General features: G+C 33.1%; 1 long non-coding RNA gene across 1 annotated transcript; it reads left to right on the forward strand.

The window, feature by feature from the left end:
- Window positions 1-3,658: 3,658 nt before the first annotated feature.
- On the forward strand, window positions 3,659-6,475 carry LOC127719863 (uncharacterized). The gene is made up of 3 exons (XR_007990511.1): window positions 3,659-3,931; window positions 5,297-5,456; window positions 6,365-6,475. It is a non-coding gene; the product is annotated as an uncharacterized LOC127719863 (long non-coding RNA).
- The last annotated feature ends 14,962 nt before the right edge of the window (window positions 6,476-21,437 follow it).

Genomic DNA, 21,437 nt, shown 5'->3' on the forward strand with positions numbered 1-21,437 from the left:
AAGTAATACAAAAATATAGCAATTTATGTACTTCAGAAAACAGGTACGTAAATAGCTTGTGGAGCAATTTTTAAAATAAATTGTATACACTTAGAACTTTAAAAAATACAATAAATAATAGAAAATTTAAGTGAGTAACCGATCTACTTTTGGAGTAACAGCCATTTGAAAATGAGAGGAAACCACTATCAAATATATAGACATAATCTCAAATGTATCTTAAAAATTAGAAATTTAATGGTTAATGTATTCTGCCGTGAAAACACTAATCCTACGGTTTTTCTATAACAAATAAATGTTGTTAGAATGGAAATTTCCTTTCTATTGGTGTATTATTTCTGTAGAGTTAGCAAACTCCATTTGTATATACCAGCCGTCGAAAAAGTGTTGCTGACGTAAAACAAATTTGAAATTGCATGTCGTCGCCACATGGACTTCGCGACGCCAATTAGTCTCCTTCAGCAGAATCGCCTACCAACTTACAATAATGTCAAATGCAAGAAACAATCAGAACGAATCAACGACCGCTTCAAAAAGTAGTCTCTTTGATTATAATTTATCTTTCTAAATCAATGTGCTAAAGAGCAATATGAAATCATTATCCCGTCTAAAAAGATTATTAACGGAATTTACCGATTATTATTTTCTACGGATTATATTTGAAATCCTTTGAATTTAGAACTTTTTTTTCAATCAGTGTGAGATGTACATCAATGAACAACTATTCAACGACAAAAGGGTTTTTATACAATATGTCAAGCTCTAAATAGTACAGAGTTTATAAAAGTTAGGAATAAATTTCTATTGTTTTGCAGATTTCTCTTTCTCTTTCTTTAAAATTCTTTACTCTACTGCAATTGGGGTAATTTCAAGCCAACAAGGAAATAAACTGTCTGATGTGGACCCATTCCTGCACCTAAATAGGCTAAACATATATTTTTTGAATCAATATAAGATTGTTGATGTACAATAATCGTATTTGTCAACATTTGTTTTATTCTTCCAATCCATTTATACGAAAAGCATGATCCTGTACTTGTGAAAAAGACGAGTGACATTAACCATAAACCATTAACCATAAACTCATATTTTTAATGCACCCACCTAACATACGGCTAAATGATATACCATTCGAAAGCATATCATCTGCCCTATCTTTTTTGCCCGGTTGTCAAATATTCGTACAGTGCAATTTCCGTGAAATCACGATGAAAGGTCGTGGTCGCATACTTTCTAATTATACAAGATGTCAGCATTTTTGCATACTTTGTCTTCTGAACAATAATATTTTGTATGGAAATATGAAAATCTGTTAGAACAGATGTTAACAGTCACGTATCAAACGCACTTTAAAATATTAGTGACGGATTTCTAATAAATAGCGCCGTTTTCCAGAAATTCGAGTAAAAATGATAAAATTGAATTGAAATCAAAACGTTTGTCGGTTATTCATTTTTAATTCACCATAGAACTAAATAACATATTCTATTAAGTGCTTAGGAAGTTTTTGACATCATCAAATTACTACAATTACCTTTCATGATAATTAAACAGCCAATTATAACAACTCGTGCAGTTGCCCAAAATACCACCATCTGCAAAAAGATAGCTTTTATATGTTAACAAAATTTGTATGTACCAATCTTTTAAAGCTAATTAATTTCTTGAAATACATGTAAATTGGCACATACTGCAAATCTTTTTTTTTTATTTGAAAATTCTAGCAGTTCATTATAAGTACACTTTCACTTCCTAAGTACTAGTAGTTAAAATATTACACTGTAGTGTAAAGATGAATGATTGATTGTTTAACTCCACTTTCGGCACAACTGGCTACTAAATCAAATTGAGAATAGAAATTAGGAATGTGTTAACGACAACAACCCGACAAAAAAGCAGAAAACAGACCAAGGCCACCAATGGGTCTCCAAAACAGCGAAAACATCATGTACCCGGAATTAGGCTTCAGCTGGCCCCTGAACAAAAATGTGTACTAGTTTAGTGAAAACGGACGCCACACTAAACTCCGAAACATATAAATGAACTAAAATTAAATATTAAGATTAACAAAGGACAGAGGCTCCTGACTTAGGACAGGCGCAAAAATGCGGAAGGGTTAAACATGTTTTGTGAGATCTTAACCATCCTCTTTACCTCTAGCAAATGAAGACTAAACAAACACACATCAATACGCACAGTAAAACTCAGTTAAAAAGAAATCCGAGTCCGATGTCAGAATAGGTAACTGATGAAATTAGCAAAATGACAGGGATACATAAATTAACAAAGGACTTCAGCAGTATTACTGACATGCAAGCTCCAGACCTCATATATCTTCATCATAATTACACAGTTTTTTGTGGCGATCAGTTTTTTTGGAGGCGGGAGCCGGAGTGCTCTGAGAGATCAACCGACCTTCAGCAGAAAGCTGACAATCCCCGTCAATTACACTTTAATTATATTTATTAGTATGAATGACGAAATGACAATGTAGGTGTCACACAAAAATTCAACCAATGATCATCAATGACCTTTTGTTAAAGTAGGCAACCTCTAATCAAACAAAGCAGTTTTGATGTAGATGTTGTAAATTACTACAACTACATGTTGCAAGTAAATTTTCTTAATAAAAACTGATATATAAATATGCATTTAAACAAATTTTATTCTAAATTCAATTGCCTATGGTTTTGCATTTAAATCTAATTGTAACTGTACCACATAATATTCTCATTTAAGACATCAGAAAACAAGAGCGCCGTTTCGTACAAGTGATAGGTTATGCTTGTTATAAAGCCAGGTTTAATGCACCATTTTATACGCAAGAAAATGTTGTATCAAGTCAGGAATATGGCGGTTGCTTTCCATTTTCGTTAAATGTGTTTGAGCTTTTAATTTTGCCATTTTATAAAGGACTTTTAGTTCTGAATTTCCCTTGAAGTACGGTATTTTTGTCATTTTACTTTTTAGTAGATCATCTGTCATGCATTGCTTATACATTGGCATATATAAGAATGAGGCAGTCTAAAACTATAGTCATAATTTTTCGTGCATAGGATTCATATCAATAATAAGTGATATTAGTTGACGTGAAAAAAAACATACCAACTGGTGTGCATAAGTGTAAATAACATAGGTTAAAACAATCTGTTTCAAATTCAGATCTGTTGCAACTCGCATGTTATCAAATGAGGATAACGAAATCAGAGATCCATATAGTAATTTGATTGTGTTAAGGTAAGATTATGAGATGTAATGGTACATTTGATTTGCTTACTATTTAACTATTTTTTTTTATCGTGATAAACATCCCTTCATGTACAATCTCCATATGTGCACTTTAAACGTCAAACCGACGTAGGGACGCAAGGTTTATGTCTTACATCAATATCTGATCTAGCTGGTTTTCAATTTAAAAAAACAGATAACACAGGAACAAAGCAAAAAAATCTCCGCACTTGCTCCTCGTTGTTTATATGTCGCGCGTGGGGGATCTAACAACAGCCGCTTGAGGGTCATGTCTAGGGTCAAATTTGGTGAACTTTGACCGACCAATCAGCGTGCAGAAAATCAATTTCGATTAACCAATCAGCGACGGGCTTGTATACCATTATCGGATCGTTAAAAAACATGGATACGCCCAGTTTGGACGACGTTTTGACAAAAGTTTTGCCAAAATTTGGTATAAATGATATAAAGAAGGAGCAAAAGGAAATTTTAGAGTGTTTAGTTAACAAGAAGAAGTGCGTGGCTGTACTCCCGACTGGTTTTGGCAAGTCACTGCCGTTTCAACTGTACCTTCCAGTTGTCCGGGAGATTATTGAAAACAGTTCTGACTGAAAAGTTTTAGTCTGTTGTCCCTTAGTAGCTCTGATGCAGGACCAGGTGGAAAAACTCGCGCACATTGGAAATATTACTGCTGCATACAAAGGTTAGTATAACTTTAAGCATGCAGTGGTAGTAAGGCTTCAATAAATGGAATAGTCTATACTATAGTATTTAATGCCATTAAACACCTAATTTATATTATAATTATTATGTTGGCAGTGTTGTATAATAAAGATGTGTATAACACATGAGAAATCAGTTAAGGGATGACATGTTATCCCCCTGTACAGTGGCGGATCTAGAACTTTTTGTAAGGGGGCCCACTGACTGACCTAAGAGGGGGCCCCGCTCCAGTCATGCTTCAGTGATTCCCTATATAATCAACTATTTTTCCCACAAAAGGGGGGCCCAGGCCCCCTGGATCCGCATATGCTGTTGGAGCTACTTATTTAATTAATGCAATGCCTCTATCTTACAAAAATGTATTAAGATGTTATTCCCACACCTTATGGTGTCTAGATGCAGGGCCCCCTTTTCCATAGTCCTGGATCCGCATCTGACCAGGCAAAGATGTACATGTATGCCTTATCAAATAAAATAAAATTTATTTGCAGGAACATACATTTAAACTTCAGTATATCAACACATACACATGACTAACAGTAACAAAGCAGTAATATGAAACTTAGATATACATGAGCAAAGTTAAAAAAACTGCAGAAGCAGTTGATCATAGCCATGGTAGCACATAAATTTGTCTCATTTCACTGAGATTGTATCGGTCATATTGCCAGTATTTTACAGTCGTTTTGGCCATAATGCTAGTTCTTCATACTTTGTATAAAGATATATACTACATGTTGTATTAATGAAGCACCAGAGTCCAAGGGAAATGTTGTTAATTACATGTACTAATAATCTATCTCAAAACAAATATACATGCATATAAGAATAAGAAGATGTCGTACATGTACAAGACTTGAAGTAAAATTGCCAACTCAACTCTCCACCAGACAACAAATGACAAAGTTTACAACTATAGGTCATCATCTGACCTTCAACAATGAGCAAAATGATACAGCATAATTAACTTTACATGGCTCAGAAACGTGCGGGAAACTTAATTTTTAAATTAGATTGTTATTTGTCATGTTTGTGTTCAGGTGTTAAACAATGAAAAATTAAAAAAAAAATATGAAAAAGTGCAGTCTAAAAGACCTTGTTGGATGGCCAAACAGATACATTGGCAGAAACATCTCAAAATCGAGAAAATATGCCATGCATTTATTGAAATCTCAGCTATATTCATTTCTGTATTGGACTTTACAACAATAAGAATTATTTCTTTATTCAAACGCAGTGAAATGGGGAAAGGGTATTTGTACAGTGTACATTTAAATTATAGAAGTTATCATAGAAATATGTCTTTTTGGAGACTGCACACCTACATTTTTTTTTTGCATTTTAGGATCATCTTCCCCAGAGTGACGATCAAATCAAAGAGGGGTGATAGATGTCATTTTTGAATCTCCAGAAACATTGGTTGGTGATCCCTATTGGAGAACTTGTTTAAAGAAGTTGAACATTAAGTTGGTTGTAATTGATGAGTTTCACACAATAGCAATTTGGTAAGTGGATACAATGTTTATTCCCCATGTTCATTTCTATTCGCACATTTACAGGACGTATTATGGTATACCGTTGTCTATATAAAAAAGAATAGTGGTAGGATTGCCAATGAGACAACTCTCCACAAGTGACCAAATGACACAGAAATAAACAACTATAAGTCACCGTACGGCCTTCAACAATGAGCAAAGCCCATACCGCATAGTCAGCTATCAAAGGCCCCGAAATGACAATGTAAAACAATGCAAACGAGAAAACAAACGGCCTAATTGATGCATAAAAAATGAACGAAAAACAAATACAAATGTATGTAACACATAAACAAATGACAACTACTGAATTACAGGCTCCTGACTTGGGACAGGCACTATACAGAATGTGGCAGGGTTAAACATGTAAGCGAGATCCCAACCCTCCCCTAACCTGTGACTGTCTGTCAATCGTCCACCTGTCAGACAGTAACTCAAAAACTATTCAACTAATTTGCATGAAACTTTGATGAATTGTTTCTATATATTGATGTGTACTCCCTTCCCATTTTTATGAATTTAGATTTTCAAAAATATAGAAGTAAAAAATTAAGACCACTGGTACAGAACTGTACAGCTTTCAAGAACGAGATAACCTAATACTAAAAAGTAAGCTCTTTTAAGACCACTACTTGCAAAATGATGAACCATTACAATGTAATTATAAGAATGTATGAAAAATAAAACCCTAAACAAATGTGATAGGCAGCAACCAACAACAACCACTGAATGATAGGCTGTTACATAACAATATGGACAAGCACATACATGTATTTAATTTTGTTTTGCCATAAGAATTAACAATCTAGGCAAGAGGTGCTGATATTTACCTTTTATAAAAGTTTTTATAGAAGTACTTATTTCTATTTTTCTTTCAGGGGCCAAGATGAAGGAGACAGAAAAAAAGGCTTTTCGAAAATGGTTTTCAAATGTAGGTGAACTAAGATCCCTCTTTTCCGATGCTACAGTATTGGCTTTAAGTGCAACTTGCACTGAAAGCTTTAGGAAAAAAGTCATGAAAATATTGCAGCTAGCGGAGGACACAACAGAAATTAATTTATCACCAAACAAGTCTAATATTAAACTAGTATCTTCCAAAATTAAAAATTAAATTGAAATGGGAATGACATGCTTAGTAGATGCATTAGAGGAAAAAAGTCAGGACTTCCCACGTACACTTTTGTATTGTTCATCGATAAATGACACTTCCAAACTTTATAAATACATTGTAACAGAATTGCCACATTGTGCCAAGTATATTGAGATGTTCCATTCTGAAACTCCAGATGTTAACAAAAACATCATTATTAATGCAATGAAGGAGGAAAGTAGTGTTTTGAGACTTATTTGGTCAACCAGTGCCCTGGGAATGGGTTAAGATGTAAAAAATGTAGTGGAGTGGTATTATTTGGACCTCCAAATAATCTGGTAGATTTAATGCAAGAAATAGGGCGAGTGGGGAGGGATGGAAATTCATCAGTTGCCATTATCCTATACAATGGATACCACTTGCAGAAGTTGAAACCGGAAGTTAAGGCAATTCTTAAAGCTAAAGATTGTAGGAGAAAGGATCTGATGTGTAATTTCCTCAGAAATTCAGACTTGGATGATTTGATGAAGAAAGAAAGCAGGAAACATTCATGCTGTGACTTGTGTACTAAGTCTTGTAATTGTGAATCCTGTGATATGTTACCTCTTGAGAAGTTATTTCTGTCAGAACAAGTTGTTGAGGAGTTAGAGGAGCAAGAAGATTTTGCTGTTTCAGATAGCGATACTGAAGACTACAATTTGTCGGCCTACAAATGTATGAATACTTCGAAGATCTTGATATGGCTTTATTAGAAATACAAGATGATTAAAACAGTTGATATTTATTTATTTAATTTTTCAGTATCTGGTTTCTGTAACTTATTCAACTTTAGACTCTTCAAATTTTTTTGACTTTTAACCCCCTTACAATTGCTGTATTGCCACTCTAGATCTGGGTTCATGTCATGCCTGCAGCTGTCAATGTGACTAAAAAGAGATGTAGCGTATAAAAACAAATGAGACAGTAACTGATTGACACACATCATAAGATATTTACTTGTTTTCATCTTAAAAATAAAGAGATTCGGTATGATTGCCAATCAGACAACTAGTACCCTCCATACTTTTCAATAACTTGATATAAGCAATTGTAGAACAACGAGAAAAACCCATGCCTTTAGTCGGCTACAAAAGGCCCCGACCAGAAAAATATGAAAAAATTCAAAAGAGAAAACCATGTCTGTCAGATATGGTTGCAGATTCGCCTAATCTTGACCTCATTTCATGAAACAAGCATATAATAATATTCGGGGTCAAGTCTGCATCTCGATTACTATAAACATGATAAACAAACAGAAAAATATATTTGGTGTGGAATTATTGTAAGATGTACATGTTATATAAAAAAGAAGATGTGGAATGATAGCCAATGAGCATGATTAGACAACTCTCCACAAGAGACCAAATGACACAGAAAGTAACAACTATAGGTCACTGTACGGCCTTCAACAATGAGCAAAGCCGATACCGCATAGTCAGCTATAAAAGGCCCTGAAATGACAAATGTAAAACAATTCAAACAAGAAAACTAACGGCCTAATTTATGTACAAAAAATGAACGAAAAACAAATATGTAACACACAAACAAACGACAACCACTGAATACCTAAGGCTCCTGATTTAGGACAGGCACATACATACAGAATGTGGCGGGGTTAAACATGTTAGCAGGATCCTAACCTGGGACAGTCGTGTAACAGTACAACACAGGAACGAACTATAAAAATCACTCTGGTTGGTTTCTGACCTTGACTTTTCATGGTTTATAGATCAACAAGTCAACTATCTCTGGTGTATAGAATTATTGCTATTGATGTATGTCCTTTTGTGCTAAGTTTTGGCATGGTTCATATGACATGTATGACTTTGACCTTTTTGTTCATTGTTCTTGATGATGTTATATTTGTTCTATATAGCAAACTCATTGTATTTAACTTGGTGTAGCCAACAGTATACATAGAGGATGATTATTTTTGCTCAAAATAAACATTCACAGGTTGATTGATTATTGATTTCTTCACTTGGGTTTCAGTGGCAAATATTTCATGCATATTCAAGACAATAACATGAAGTGGGACTATATCTTACTTACAACTTTGTTAAAGACCAATGTGTTCATCAAGAAAACAGTCAAATATAGACTTAATACCACATCTTCTTTTTTATACGACCACAAAATAATTTTGCGGTCGTATATTGGTATGACGTTGGCGTCGTCGTCCGAAGACACATTGGTTTTCGTACTCTTACTTTAGTTTAAGTGAATGGATCTCCATGAAATTTTACCATAAGGTTCAATACCACAAAAGTAAGGTGGGGATTGATTTTGGGGGCTATAGTACCAACAGTTCAGGAATTAGGGGCCAACAATAAGCATTTTTGTAACTTCCAGACATTACTTGTGTGTTAGTGTATGGATCTCTCTGACATTGTACCACAAGGTTCCATATCACAAAGGGAAGGCTGGGATTGATTATGGGGTAATTGCCTCAAAATTTTAGCAATTAAGGGCCAAAAAGTGGCAAAAAACAAGTATTTTTCTAGTTTCATGACAATAACTTATGTGTAAGTGTATGGATCTTTCTGAAATTGTACTACAAGGTTCCATATCACAAAGGGAAAGCTAGGTTTGAGTTTGGGGATAATTTCCCTAAATGTTTAGGAATTTTGAACCAAAAAGGGGCCAAAAAACAAGCATTTTTCTAGTTTTCAGTCAATAACTCGTGTTTGAATAAGTAAATTAAAAATTTATAAGTTCTTAGACCACATTTATTCTGTGTCAGAAACCTATGCTGTGTCATATATTTAATCACAATCCAAATTCAGTGCTGTATCAAGCTTGACTGTTGTGTCCATACTTGCCCCAACTGTTCAGGGTTCGACCTCTGCAGTCGTATCAAGCTGGGCCCAGCAGAGCATTTTATTATATTAAGTTACTCTGTTTATTTTGACTAAGATAGAAATTGAACCAAATAATGTGCACTAATAACTTCATCACTCAGGAAAGCACATTTAACCAACACCACCTTGTATAAGTTTTATCAACAGCTCTTTACCAGTACATATAGGGTAAATATCTGCATGCTGGTCGCCTTGTGAACAAATCTGTAAAACTTTGGTTTTTATCTCATTGTTGTTTTGTACAAACGTGCTTGATGTTTTCATAAAGTCATTTCGGGTCTTCGTACAGCTTGCTATAGGTTTTACTCAAAGTCAGAGGTGGAACTGTGAACTTTAATACAGAAAAATAAGTTGGTCCCTTTTGAATAGTTGTCTCATTAGAAATCAGGCCACATTTTTATAAACATGTTTTTGTAGGTAGTTATGCTGCCTCATCAAAATGACCATGATATTTTGCAACTAAACTGAAAGTATTTCATTACTTTGTTTGTTGGGTTGATGTATCATTGACTTATGACACTTTAATATCAGCAACAAACTACTAAAAAAGTACCAGCTAATTAAGGTTATGACTTAAGAGAAAATTAAACCTGCACACTTTATTCACAATAATTTAATTCCAAGCAATATTTTTCAAATATGTGGATTTGAAGGCGATGGAAGGGGACTGTTGGTTGATGTCACGGCGATGAATCAATGTACGAAGTCCTATAAATGCACTGTCAAATGGGTTTTTGTCTTTTTTTAGCTCCTTGCACTTAATTGTTATTATTCTTGAAGTTTTATATGTTACATGTAGTACATTTTCTTGTAGTAGGTCTTTTGCAATTTTCTGAACATCAGCTTGGTATGACCGTATATGGTGGAACCCCTTCTTTCCTGTTAAATTGGTAATGTTATCAAAATGGCTTGCAAAATTAACTAGGTGAGGATACTCTTTAGAGTGTTGAAGGATACTTTCCTTTGTCTGATGTCCTGAACATGTTACTTTTGTATCCTTGTTCAACATCTCTCAAGTATTCATCTAAGCTTATATTATTGTTTGTTCCACCTTGCAGATTAACAAATCGATTAGCAATTAATCTTTCTGATTGGTCAGGTGGTAAGACACCCGAAGTTAGTCACTTAGTTCTTCTTGAATTTTTAATGCATCTTTCTTTAATTTGATTGACTGTTGGACTTTTCTAAAACATTTAATACAGACGCCATTGTCATTGTCTACTTCGGCGTTTACTTCAAAACCAGTAACAACACTAGAAATTATTGCGATTCTCTCTGAGTTCTGCTGAAGTTTCAGTTTAAACAGTTTTTTTTTTCAACACGTTCTCCCGTTGAAGAGATTTCTATCTGGATGAAAGAAAAACCGCATAAAACACAAATGTTTGTTCATACTGATATTTTCCTTGGGGTGCATACTTCACTTGATGCCATTTTAACCTCGGAAGGCAATAATACAAACTATTATTACAGTTGTATGTTACGAAACGTTTTTCGCATGGGGGCTGCCATTTTTGTTTATATACATTCGGAAGACCTCTAGACGCTACTAAGACTCCTATGCCAGTCCAATACCCTAACACTTTGTAGCACCTTCGCTGATTGGCTACAGCAAATTTGACCCTAGACATGACCCTCAAGCGGCTGTTGTTAGATCTCCCACGCGCGACATATAAACAACGAGGAGCAAGTGCGGAGATTAAATTTTAATTAGATTGATTTGCTCAGTAAGAGAATATATTCAATCTTCCACAATATTAATTTTCTGTCATATTTAGTAAAACAACTAATAACATATGTAATATTGAGCTATCATTTGAAAGAATCACCCGGATTTGTGATTGAAAAGGCGCATTGTGTAAACAGTATTCGTTTGAATATTGATTGAGAATAAACTTCGTCTTTCGACATCGGAAACACATTTTAACTATAGATACCTTGTTTATTCATTAAAGCACTTTCATTACCCCTATTCAAATATGGTTAATCATTTTCTTCCGATATTTACTATATTATCTAGCCAAAGAAAAGCCAAATGATCCATATTTGAAGATGGTGTTTTTATAGGGCAACTGCAAATGTTTCATTAGAATCTGCATCTAGACCTATATCATATTTATTAAATTTACAATGATGCAAAAATTCTCTCGGGCTATAAGCGACAAATTAGTTATATTTTTGACATATAAATATTTTTACCTGAAGAAGTATTTAGCTTTTAGTGCAATTTTATCATTTTTGGAAGTTTTTTTAAGAAATGCAATTTTATGTAAAAATTGCGCAATTAACATTTTAGTTTGCATTTGATTTCGAATTATGGTATTTTGTTTTATAAGATTCAGACAATGTTTAGATGAAATATATCATACAGGTACCAGAAAAGGGCATTTTGTTTAATTCTAGCAAAATTTTAGAATATTCATATTTGACCTTTAACCTTGATTTAACGAAAATTGCACCGTACGAATTATTGACGACCGGGCAAAATAGAAAGTACAGGTAATAAGCTTTCGAATGGTATACAATATAGCCGTATGTTAGGTGGGTGCATTAAAGTCGTTAACTAAGCGTCTTTTTGAAAAATGTCACTCGCCTAAAACTGCTTACAAAATTTTAACGAAATATTTTCATTTTCAATTTATTGAAAAATTTGTAACATAAATTTGACTTCAGAAATTGTTGCGATATTCTAATTACTGACAAAATTGCAAAGGAATAGATATTGCAAAAATAAAACCTCGAATATTTGATTTTGATAGCAATATTTGTTTACAGTTTTAATGAAATAGTTATAATTAGTCACGAAATTTTGTCCATTCTTAAAAAATACAATAATAAATGCAAGCAAAAATTTCTGAAGTTTACAGTATAATATGTAAACTTTGATGTTTATTTTTCAAAATGACGGTAAATGGTAATTTTCGTGCAACGGTTTTGCAATTTTTACTTCACAAGTTTTCGTGCTTGATGTTTATTATTCACCATGTTTAGTATACATTGGTCAAAAGCAACTTGTAAGCTTTTTTTTTTTTTCGTTCATCTTGAAATAGTCGTTTTACTTCCCGTTAGACCATTTACAAGCCCCCTCTCCCCTTTTACGATTTGTGTTAAAGTTTCTTTTCCTCTTCCCTCTCTTACACTAATCCAGTAATTTCCGACATTATATAAACAAACTACCTGCCCAACCTGCAAAAACAATTTAATACTTTTGTTTCAATACTTACAATATTAATTAAATGTTACGCTTAGAACTTTCAACTTTTATTTATAGACCGCATTGCGGACGTGAAAGAAAACACTGTAAACAACGGTGTTGATAATCATGAACTTCCAAATGTTAGTTTAAAAGATGTGATCTAGCATGAATATCAAATCAAGAATATCAGTAATAAGCTTGCCTGACATAAAAATGTTTATCTCTTTAATGTCGAAAATTGAATAGAGTGTGAGTAGGTTTGCCAGACGAATTGGTTTCTTTTTATGGAACTGTATGAATTTATTTAGGAATTTCAATATTTGAAATGAAAATAAAAAAAATCCAACGTTACAGTATGAGCTTTAATTTATTATATTGCGTGTGTATTTGTGTATATGCGTGCGTTCAAATTTTACGTCATTTTGTGTTCAGGGCCCATATAAACATTGAATTTCCTGTTTTTAGTGTCTCTGATCTGTGCTGTTTTTTAGTGATAATAAGTTAGTGTAGGGACAGTTCCAATAAGGCATATATAAGATACTTTCGAGACCCTATCTGTTTTTAAGTTATAGTATTGGAGAAAAACATAAATACTTAATCGGCAAGTAAACCCAACTAAATCACTCTCCGACCATTACGCAAAGCTAAATTATTTATTTTCTTTGGAATGAAGATCTGTTTCACTCGGACAAAAACATTCATTTACAATTACTACACTTTTTGATAAATGTTGATGAAGTGCATTGAGTACAGTTCCATTGTAATTGTCAAATTTTCCGACAAGGCGGAATCTTCCAACATCTTGAAAATATTTTTTTCTGGTGTAAGGGAGACAACTCTCTTAATAACGAACGTAATTTTTTCCGTTTTACGTTAGAAGCGCTGATTTACGTACCTCTTACCGTAAGAGTTATAAATATAATGTAAATTACCTTTCGATAATTGATTGTTATTATTGTAAAAGTTGCAACTGTATATTTACAGTTATTCAAGCTTTGGATTTTCATATATTTTGGCCTCGAGCATCACTAAAGAGACATTTATTTTGGAAATGCGCATCTGCTGCAGAAAAATTGAAACCGTTAATGTTATTACAGAAAACTCTTTTGAATACTTGAAAAATTGATTAAATATACAAGTGAATAGCAAAAACCTTAACAATAACGGCATGTTTTATTACATGAAAAATTCGAATTTCATAAATTTCTATCAGAAACTAATGCATACTTATCAGTCAACAGTCATTAAGAAGCAACAGAAGTTTACCGATGTTCAACATACAATCCGATTAAAATTTTCACACAAGTAGAAAGCGCCATAACTCATGTGTCTATCCGTAATGCAACTTTTAAGATCATTTTTTTTTTTTTTTTTTTTTTTTGAAGACTAACAACCTAAGTTTTGTATTAAAAAATACAGTTTATGAAGTGTAAGGGCCAATTTTACCTGAAATTATTTCACACAACGACCATTTTCACAACGTATGTTAATCTTAACTACAATTTACAGTATAACCATTTTATTTTTAACAAAATATGCCGTTATCTGTGAACGAATAGCCAAATTTTAAAGGTATAAATACATCTACATTGTCAGTATTTATCAAAACAATGAACGAGAAGGATAGTCTTAGCCTAAACTAAAAGTTCTAAAAGTGAACCTATGTATCGTCAACAAGATATAAATAAACTCATCATAGATGCTAGGATAACAAATTATTCATTTCCTTCGATGGTTCATTTTATAAAAACAAATGTATGGAAAATTCATGCAGTTCCTTTAAATTGTGTAATAAAGCATATAAAAATATGAAATTCATAAGCTTTGTAGTGCAAAAAAACCCCAAATATTTTATTTTAGATAAAAACAAATGTCAATGGTTCTTTCAATTAAGTTGACAGCTATGACTTTAAGACGTTCTATATTATATTTCGGAATCCACACTATTATATCGAACAGAAATTTTTCTTGCAAGTATTTAAGGGAGTTCGCTTGTCATGTTTTGAAATTTTTGTCAGATTTTCGGAATCCTCTGGTTTTATCTATTTGAATGCCTTAAACAATTTTGCCCAGTGATCCCCATTTTTCTTTTTAAAAATCTTTAACATGCATAATAATAAGCCATCTGTAAAAGTCTTATAAAATCTTAATTATTCTTTAATAGTTTTGGAGAACTTTAACTTGTCAATGATAAAGCTATGAAAAATCAAGAGAGAATATTTTCCCGCAAAAATTTCAATGGCTAATATCTCGAAAAGCACATTGACCTATATTTTTTTTTTTTGCTCTTTTTGTTCATTTATTAATTCCCTATCAATATATACTAGTGTTATGAAAAGCTTGTTATTTTGAAACTGAGTAGCGAACATCCTTAATGAAATGGTTCTTAAAAAAATCTGTTTGCAGACATATAAGCTGCACCTGAAATAAAGCATTACTCTGTAATGAAACAGACGATGTTTTGTTCCCTATTGTAACTTTTCTTTTTTTACGTGGAATGTTCTTTTGTCCTTTCTAACGGGGACATTTTTGGATTTCAATAAACGTAATGTATAAATTATCGAGTCAGGTATTCCGTTACCAAAATTACTTAAAACCTTTAATAGGTTCTTACAAAAATGCAAAAGATTCAGTTAGAAAGGTCATGTGTAGTAAGCATATTACAAGCGGGATATACAATCCTTATTGTTTTGGTAATGTTTATATTGCCCGAAAGATCTTTGAAAAATGTCTTAAAGAACATTGATTATTTAACGCGTCCACATTATTTGCGTTCTAGTAGTAAACGTTTCTCTAACGAAAACGTAAAGTAGCCTCATCATAAAACAGTTTTATCATATTCACATAATTGAATTTATTGTGTGCTGGTTCATATTCTGGACGCCAGTCTTTGCTCCTTTCTAATAAAAACCACATAAAAAAAAACAAATATGAAGCTTAGAAATGGAAAAATATTAAATACTAAACTCGTTCAAAGGGTATCTACACGTCTCAATCTTCAAAATCGCTTATCTAAAAATACTACCATCGCAATATTTTTAACAATAAAAATCGTGGTTACCCTTCTATCGATAAGTGTCATGCCAAAAAATGACTTACATGTCCCCATCTTTCCACCAACAATACGGTAAGGTCTAAGTTTAATGGTCGCACATTTTCTTTAAATTTTGAAACTGATATTACTTGAAAAACAAACAGTATTATTTATTTACTCGCATGAAACACACCGGGATGCGGTATTCAGTACGTAGGTGAAACTGGACGATATTTATCTAAACGCACGCAAGAACACCTGTATCGTTTTAAAAGACCCAATAAATTCAAAAGTATCATTTATCAACATCTTAAAAAGCACAATCATCCTATTAAATATTTAACAGTTCAACCTTTAGAAGTAGTAAATAAGCAGCCTGGTGAATCTCATTCAAAATTTGTACGATCACGGAAAATAATTAAATTAAATTGGATTAAAACATTACAGACAGTCTACCCTCTCGGTCTTAATGATAATATCATGGGAATTGGTAATATATCAAGAACCTATTCTGTTAATAATTTGGATATAGCTTCTAAAACTGTTCGTAAAAACCGTTCTCATGGGCGTAGAAAAAATCGCAATCAAAGAAAATTTCGGACCAACCATACAAATATTTCGGACCTAATTTCTATTTCAAAAAACAACGGCAGACATTATCTATTAACCAAGCTCTGTTCTTTACCTATAAATAAATTAAATAACATTTTAGAGGATTGCAACACAATTTCATATTGCAGTCCTAAGTATGAAATCGTTCAAATTATAATGGCATATTGTTATTCTAAACTGTTTCCCAAAATTGATCGCCCTGAAGATCATAAAAAAACATTTTATTAAATTAAGTATGTCAATAAAGGTTTTGATTTTGTAAATATTGCCGGTATTTTTAACAACCATTCTGTTAAAGAACAAATTCCTGGATATTTTGATAATACTAAACTCCCTCTTATTTGTTATATTTACAAGAAATCTACCCGAAAAGAGGTAGGGCCAATTTCCCCTGAATTTTGTTCACAGAAGGGCCAATTTCAAAAAGTGCTGAAAGAATAAAATTTACGATAAAAACATGAAATAAAAATGTTTTTTGGTCAATATCTCGATTTTTATGTGTTATATTATATCTGGAAAATAGTTAATTTAACCTCCAAAAAAGGATGAAAGTCAAATATGCGGAATTTACTGTGTTTTTAGGTTGGAAAAACAGGGAATCCCCCTAGAAGGACACTTCAAACCAAAACAAAGTTATGTTTTTTGTTGTTGTTGTAATTTATACAACTTTTCCCCTCAAAAATGAAATTGGTTTAGTGTGTCCTTAATACCTAAAAAACAACTTTTTTAAAAAAAAGTGGAACATCACTTAATTTTACCTATATAGTTGCTTAATATCAAATTTGTTTTCAAGAGTCGCCGTGGCTCCATCGGTAGAGCTTCAAACTGTAAATAATTGATTGTTTTTAAGATGGGGTTCAAATCTCACGCTAATTTTTCTCATTTTTTATGTTGAAATATTAAATTGTTATGTTTCTATCACATTTTTTCGGATGTTTGTTTAATCCAAAGAGTCACACTGAAGTAGGTGCTTGTACATAACCAATAACACGAGAATTGATTATATAGCAATGAAGCCCAAATGTTGTGTGTGTTTTACACATAACAAAAAAAAAGGCCATAGCAGAAAAATTTCAAAACAACAAAAATATTTTTTCTAGATCTTGAACAAGAACGTTTTAGAAAATGATATGATATGTAACAAATGCAGACAGTAATTTTATCGCAAATCCACCAACTGTGTAGATACTAGTACTGGCATTGTTACATTGTACCACCATCCCTACACCGGAACCTAAGTCATCAGAAAACGAAACAACACCACAGAAAAAATCAATTACACTAGCAATCGTGACTGTAGGTAAAACATCAAGAAATCTGTATCACAACATAGGGTCGATCCATTTGGTACAATGCCATGCTGAAAAGACCAGATTACATGTGTTTGTTACGCAAGCCGTTCTAGTACCAACTGGTGTAAGCTGTTGTCTGGTTCATATAGACGGTAAACCTTAAAAGCTGGAACAGTTTATAGATATGGATACATCCAGATTGAGGAAAACAACATCCCAGTTAAATGCGTCCGATATGTTTGGCTTCTTGGCATTAAAACAGAGACCGATCTTGAATTAGATTAGCTGATTTGTATCAGATAGTTAGATTATTAAATGTTTCGTGTATTTATATTTAACCCCCTTTTTTAGGCACCACTTCGGGGAATTCAATTTTTCGGTCTGTGCGTCCGTTCGTTCGTTTGTCCGTCCGTCCGTCCCTTCGTTCGTCCGTCTGTCCCGTTTCAGGTTAAAGTTTTTGGTCAAGGAAATATTTGATGAATTGTAAGTCCAACCAACTTGAAACTTAGTACACATGATCCCTATGATATGATCTTTCTCGTTGAAATGCTAAATTACAGTTTATATCCCAATTTCATAGTTTTCTGAACATAGAAACTGATAGTACGAGCGGGGCATCCGTGTACTATGGACACATTCTTGTTTAATGTTTTGTTAGTTTTAAGTTAAACAAAGTTGTGAAATACATGTACGCTACAAATCACCTACCAACATTAACACGCTAACTGAAGCACCATGTTTTTTAAAACAAAACTAATTTTGAATATCTATTAGTTGATAATTCATATTTTAATGCTCCTCAGGGGCATTTAAAAACAAAATCAATATTGATTTTGATAACAAAAAACAAATAATTGTCTTGGCCTTGATTATTGTAGGATTACCTGTTCAAGGTATGAAAATAGATGATGTGACGTGTTTTCATATACTATAATTAGTATCTATCGGGCTATTTAAAAACATGATTTACCTAGCTAATCAAATGAAAAAAACTCACGGGAAAATGGCCCTACCTCTTTGTGTTTAATTATAGCCAAGTCTGTAAAGTTGTAAATATCAGTGAAAATACACCTCCGTCATGTAATTGTAGTAATTTCGAATACTCTTATGGCCCCATTTTTCATGTTATTACAGGAGACCTTAACATCGTTCGCGACCGAGAGTTAAAATCATTTCTCAGTAAAGGACCTAAATATCGTCCCCCGTTAATTATTAATTGGAATGAGTGTCGTAATATCATCCACGACTCACTTCGTGCTTACTGTTTGAAATGGATAAAACGGGAAAAAGCTGACAAAAAAACTTTAAACTCTTTTTTTAATTCAGTAATGAAGATAGTTGATATACGTACACAACATTTTAAAGAACATTTTACTCTTAACAACAACCATAAGAATCCTATTTCTTGTATCAAACATAAACTAAAAGAACTAGCCAAGGAATTTGTTTTTGTCCCGGCTGATAAAGCTGCTAATAATATCATTTTAGTTTGACGTAAATTTTACATTGAGGTTCTGCTAAAGGAAATCACGAATTCACCAACATTCCAACTGACTTCATTTTCAGAAAACGATATCTGTAACAAACATAAACTATTAGCTACTTCTTTACAAGCAGAACCAAATACAATGAAAGTCCCAACTATGTACTGGCTTCCGAAGCTACACAAATCACCTTACAAATATAGATTTATTTCGTCTTCAAGTCATTATTCCACTACTAAATTGTCTATTCTACTTACTAGTACACTTGGTACAATCAAAAACCTGATAATAAATTCTTCAAATAAGGCCTTTGAAAATAGTGGAATTGACTACTTTTGGAGTGTCAAAAACTCGTTCGAAGTACTTGATAAATTGCATGCATATATTGGTGATTTTGAATCTGTTCAAAGTTTTGATTTTTCTACCCTATATACCACTTTGCCTCATATTCTTATTCAGGAAAAATTCACACATCTAATTAAATGGGCATTTAAAAAGTCGGAATGCGAATACATATGTTCAAACTCTTTTAGGTCAGTTTTTAGTAGCAACAAACAAAAAAGCTATGTCAATTGGACATGCTTTGATACTATATCTGCCCTTGAATTTTTACTTGATAACATTTTTGTTCGCTTTGGAGATTCCGTATATCGTCAAGTTATCGGAATTCCAATGGGGACTAACTGTGCACCACTTATTGCGGACCTGTTTTTGTATTGTTATGAGTTACAATTTATGACTAAAATCAGCAAAGACCCATCGAAACAACATCTGATACAAAAATTTAACAATACTTTTAGATATTTGGATGATATACTGGCTCTCAATAATGACGACTTCAGTGTGTATACTAAAGAAATTTATCCTGTTGAACTTACTTTCAATAAAGCTAATACTAACAATGACCACTGTCCTTCTCGATCTTGATATCTATATCATAAACGGGAAACTTAATACAAAAACTTATGATAAAAGAGATGATCTTTCATTTCCTATCGTTAATTATCCATTTTTAGATGGTGACGTTCCCTTGTCACCATCTTATGGTGTTTATATATCTCAACTTGTACGATTCGCTCGTGTATGTAACAACGTATTACATTTTAGCGAGAGAAATTTATGTATTATTGAAAAATTATTACACCAGGGTTTTCGATATCATAAACTAGTCAAAACAGTTACTAAATTTTATCATCGGTATAGGGACATATTCGTAAATATAACTCAACATGCAGACATCTTATACGTTCGGGTATTTCACATCCAATCTTTTATGGTAATATTCTTTACAAAGCACAAAAATGTCAGTATTCACCTCAAAAGCTAACAAAACCTTTAAACAGACTTATTTAGAAGGGATATAGTTACGATACTGTTGTCAGGTCATTAAAGATTGCATATTTTGGCTGTAATATTGATTCACTTATAGGGTCTTTGCATCGGAATTGAACATATTTATTCTAAAACCAGTTGTTGGCATGACACGGGTTATGTTCTTCTCATATATTTTATGATGGTATAATACTAAACCCCTAACAGGAGGGATTGTGCCTGATATTCATATGATGAAGACATAATCTTTCAATCAGTTTAATTGAGGTCTGGAGCTGGCATGTCAGTAACTGCTAGTAGTCTGTTGTTATTTATGTATTATTGTCATTTTGTTTATTTTCTTTTGTTTCCTATTCTGACATCGGACTCGGACTTCTCTTAAACTGAGTTTTACTGTGCATACTGTTGTACGTTTGTTTGTTTTTCTACATTGGCTAGAGGTAAAGGGGAGGGTTGAGATCTCAAAAAACATGTATAATCCCGCCGCATTTTTGCGCCTGTTCCAAGTCAGGAGCCTCTGGCATTTGTTAGTCTTGTATCATTTTTAATTTTAGTTTCTTGTGTATAATTTAGAGTTTAGTATGACGTCCATTATCACTGAACTAGTTTAGGGGCCAGCTGAAGGACGCCTCCGGGTGCGGGAGTTTCTCGCAGCATTGAAGACCCATTGGTGGCCTCCGGCTGTTGTCTGCTCTATGGTCGGGTTGTTGTTTCTTTGACACATTCCCCGTTTCCATTTTCAATTTTATCTTTCATTTGAATTGTCAACAACGGCAGGTAAATTGTACTGGTGAAAACATTGAACAGACGAGTTCATCAGAAATGTTCTTGATAAATCGTTTATTCCTACAGAACAACGTAAACAGTTTCAAAAGTATGATATATGCAACACGCTGCTCGATCGAACACGAACCACACCATAAAACACCGCACAGAAAACTAAAGATTGAACAACCGAACCCAACCATAAAATACCACAAAAAACTAGGATTGAGCAACACAACTGTCTTCAAC

This window comes from Mytilus californianus, unplaced genomic scaffold, assembly GCF_021869535.1.
Source record: "Mytilus californianus isolate M0D057914Y unplaced genomic scaffold, xbMytCali1.0.p SCAF_11, whole genome shotgun sequence".
In the NCBI taxonomy this organism is placed as follows: Eukaryota; Metazoa; Mollusca; class Bivalvia; order Mytilida; family Mytilidae; genus Mytilus; species Mytilus californianus.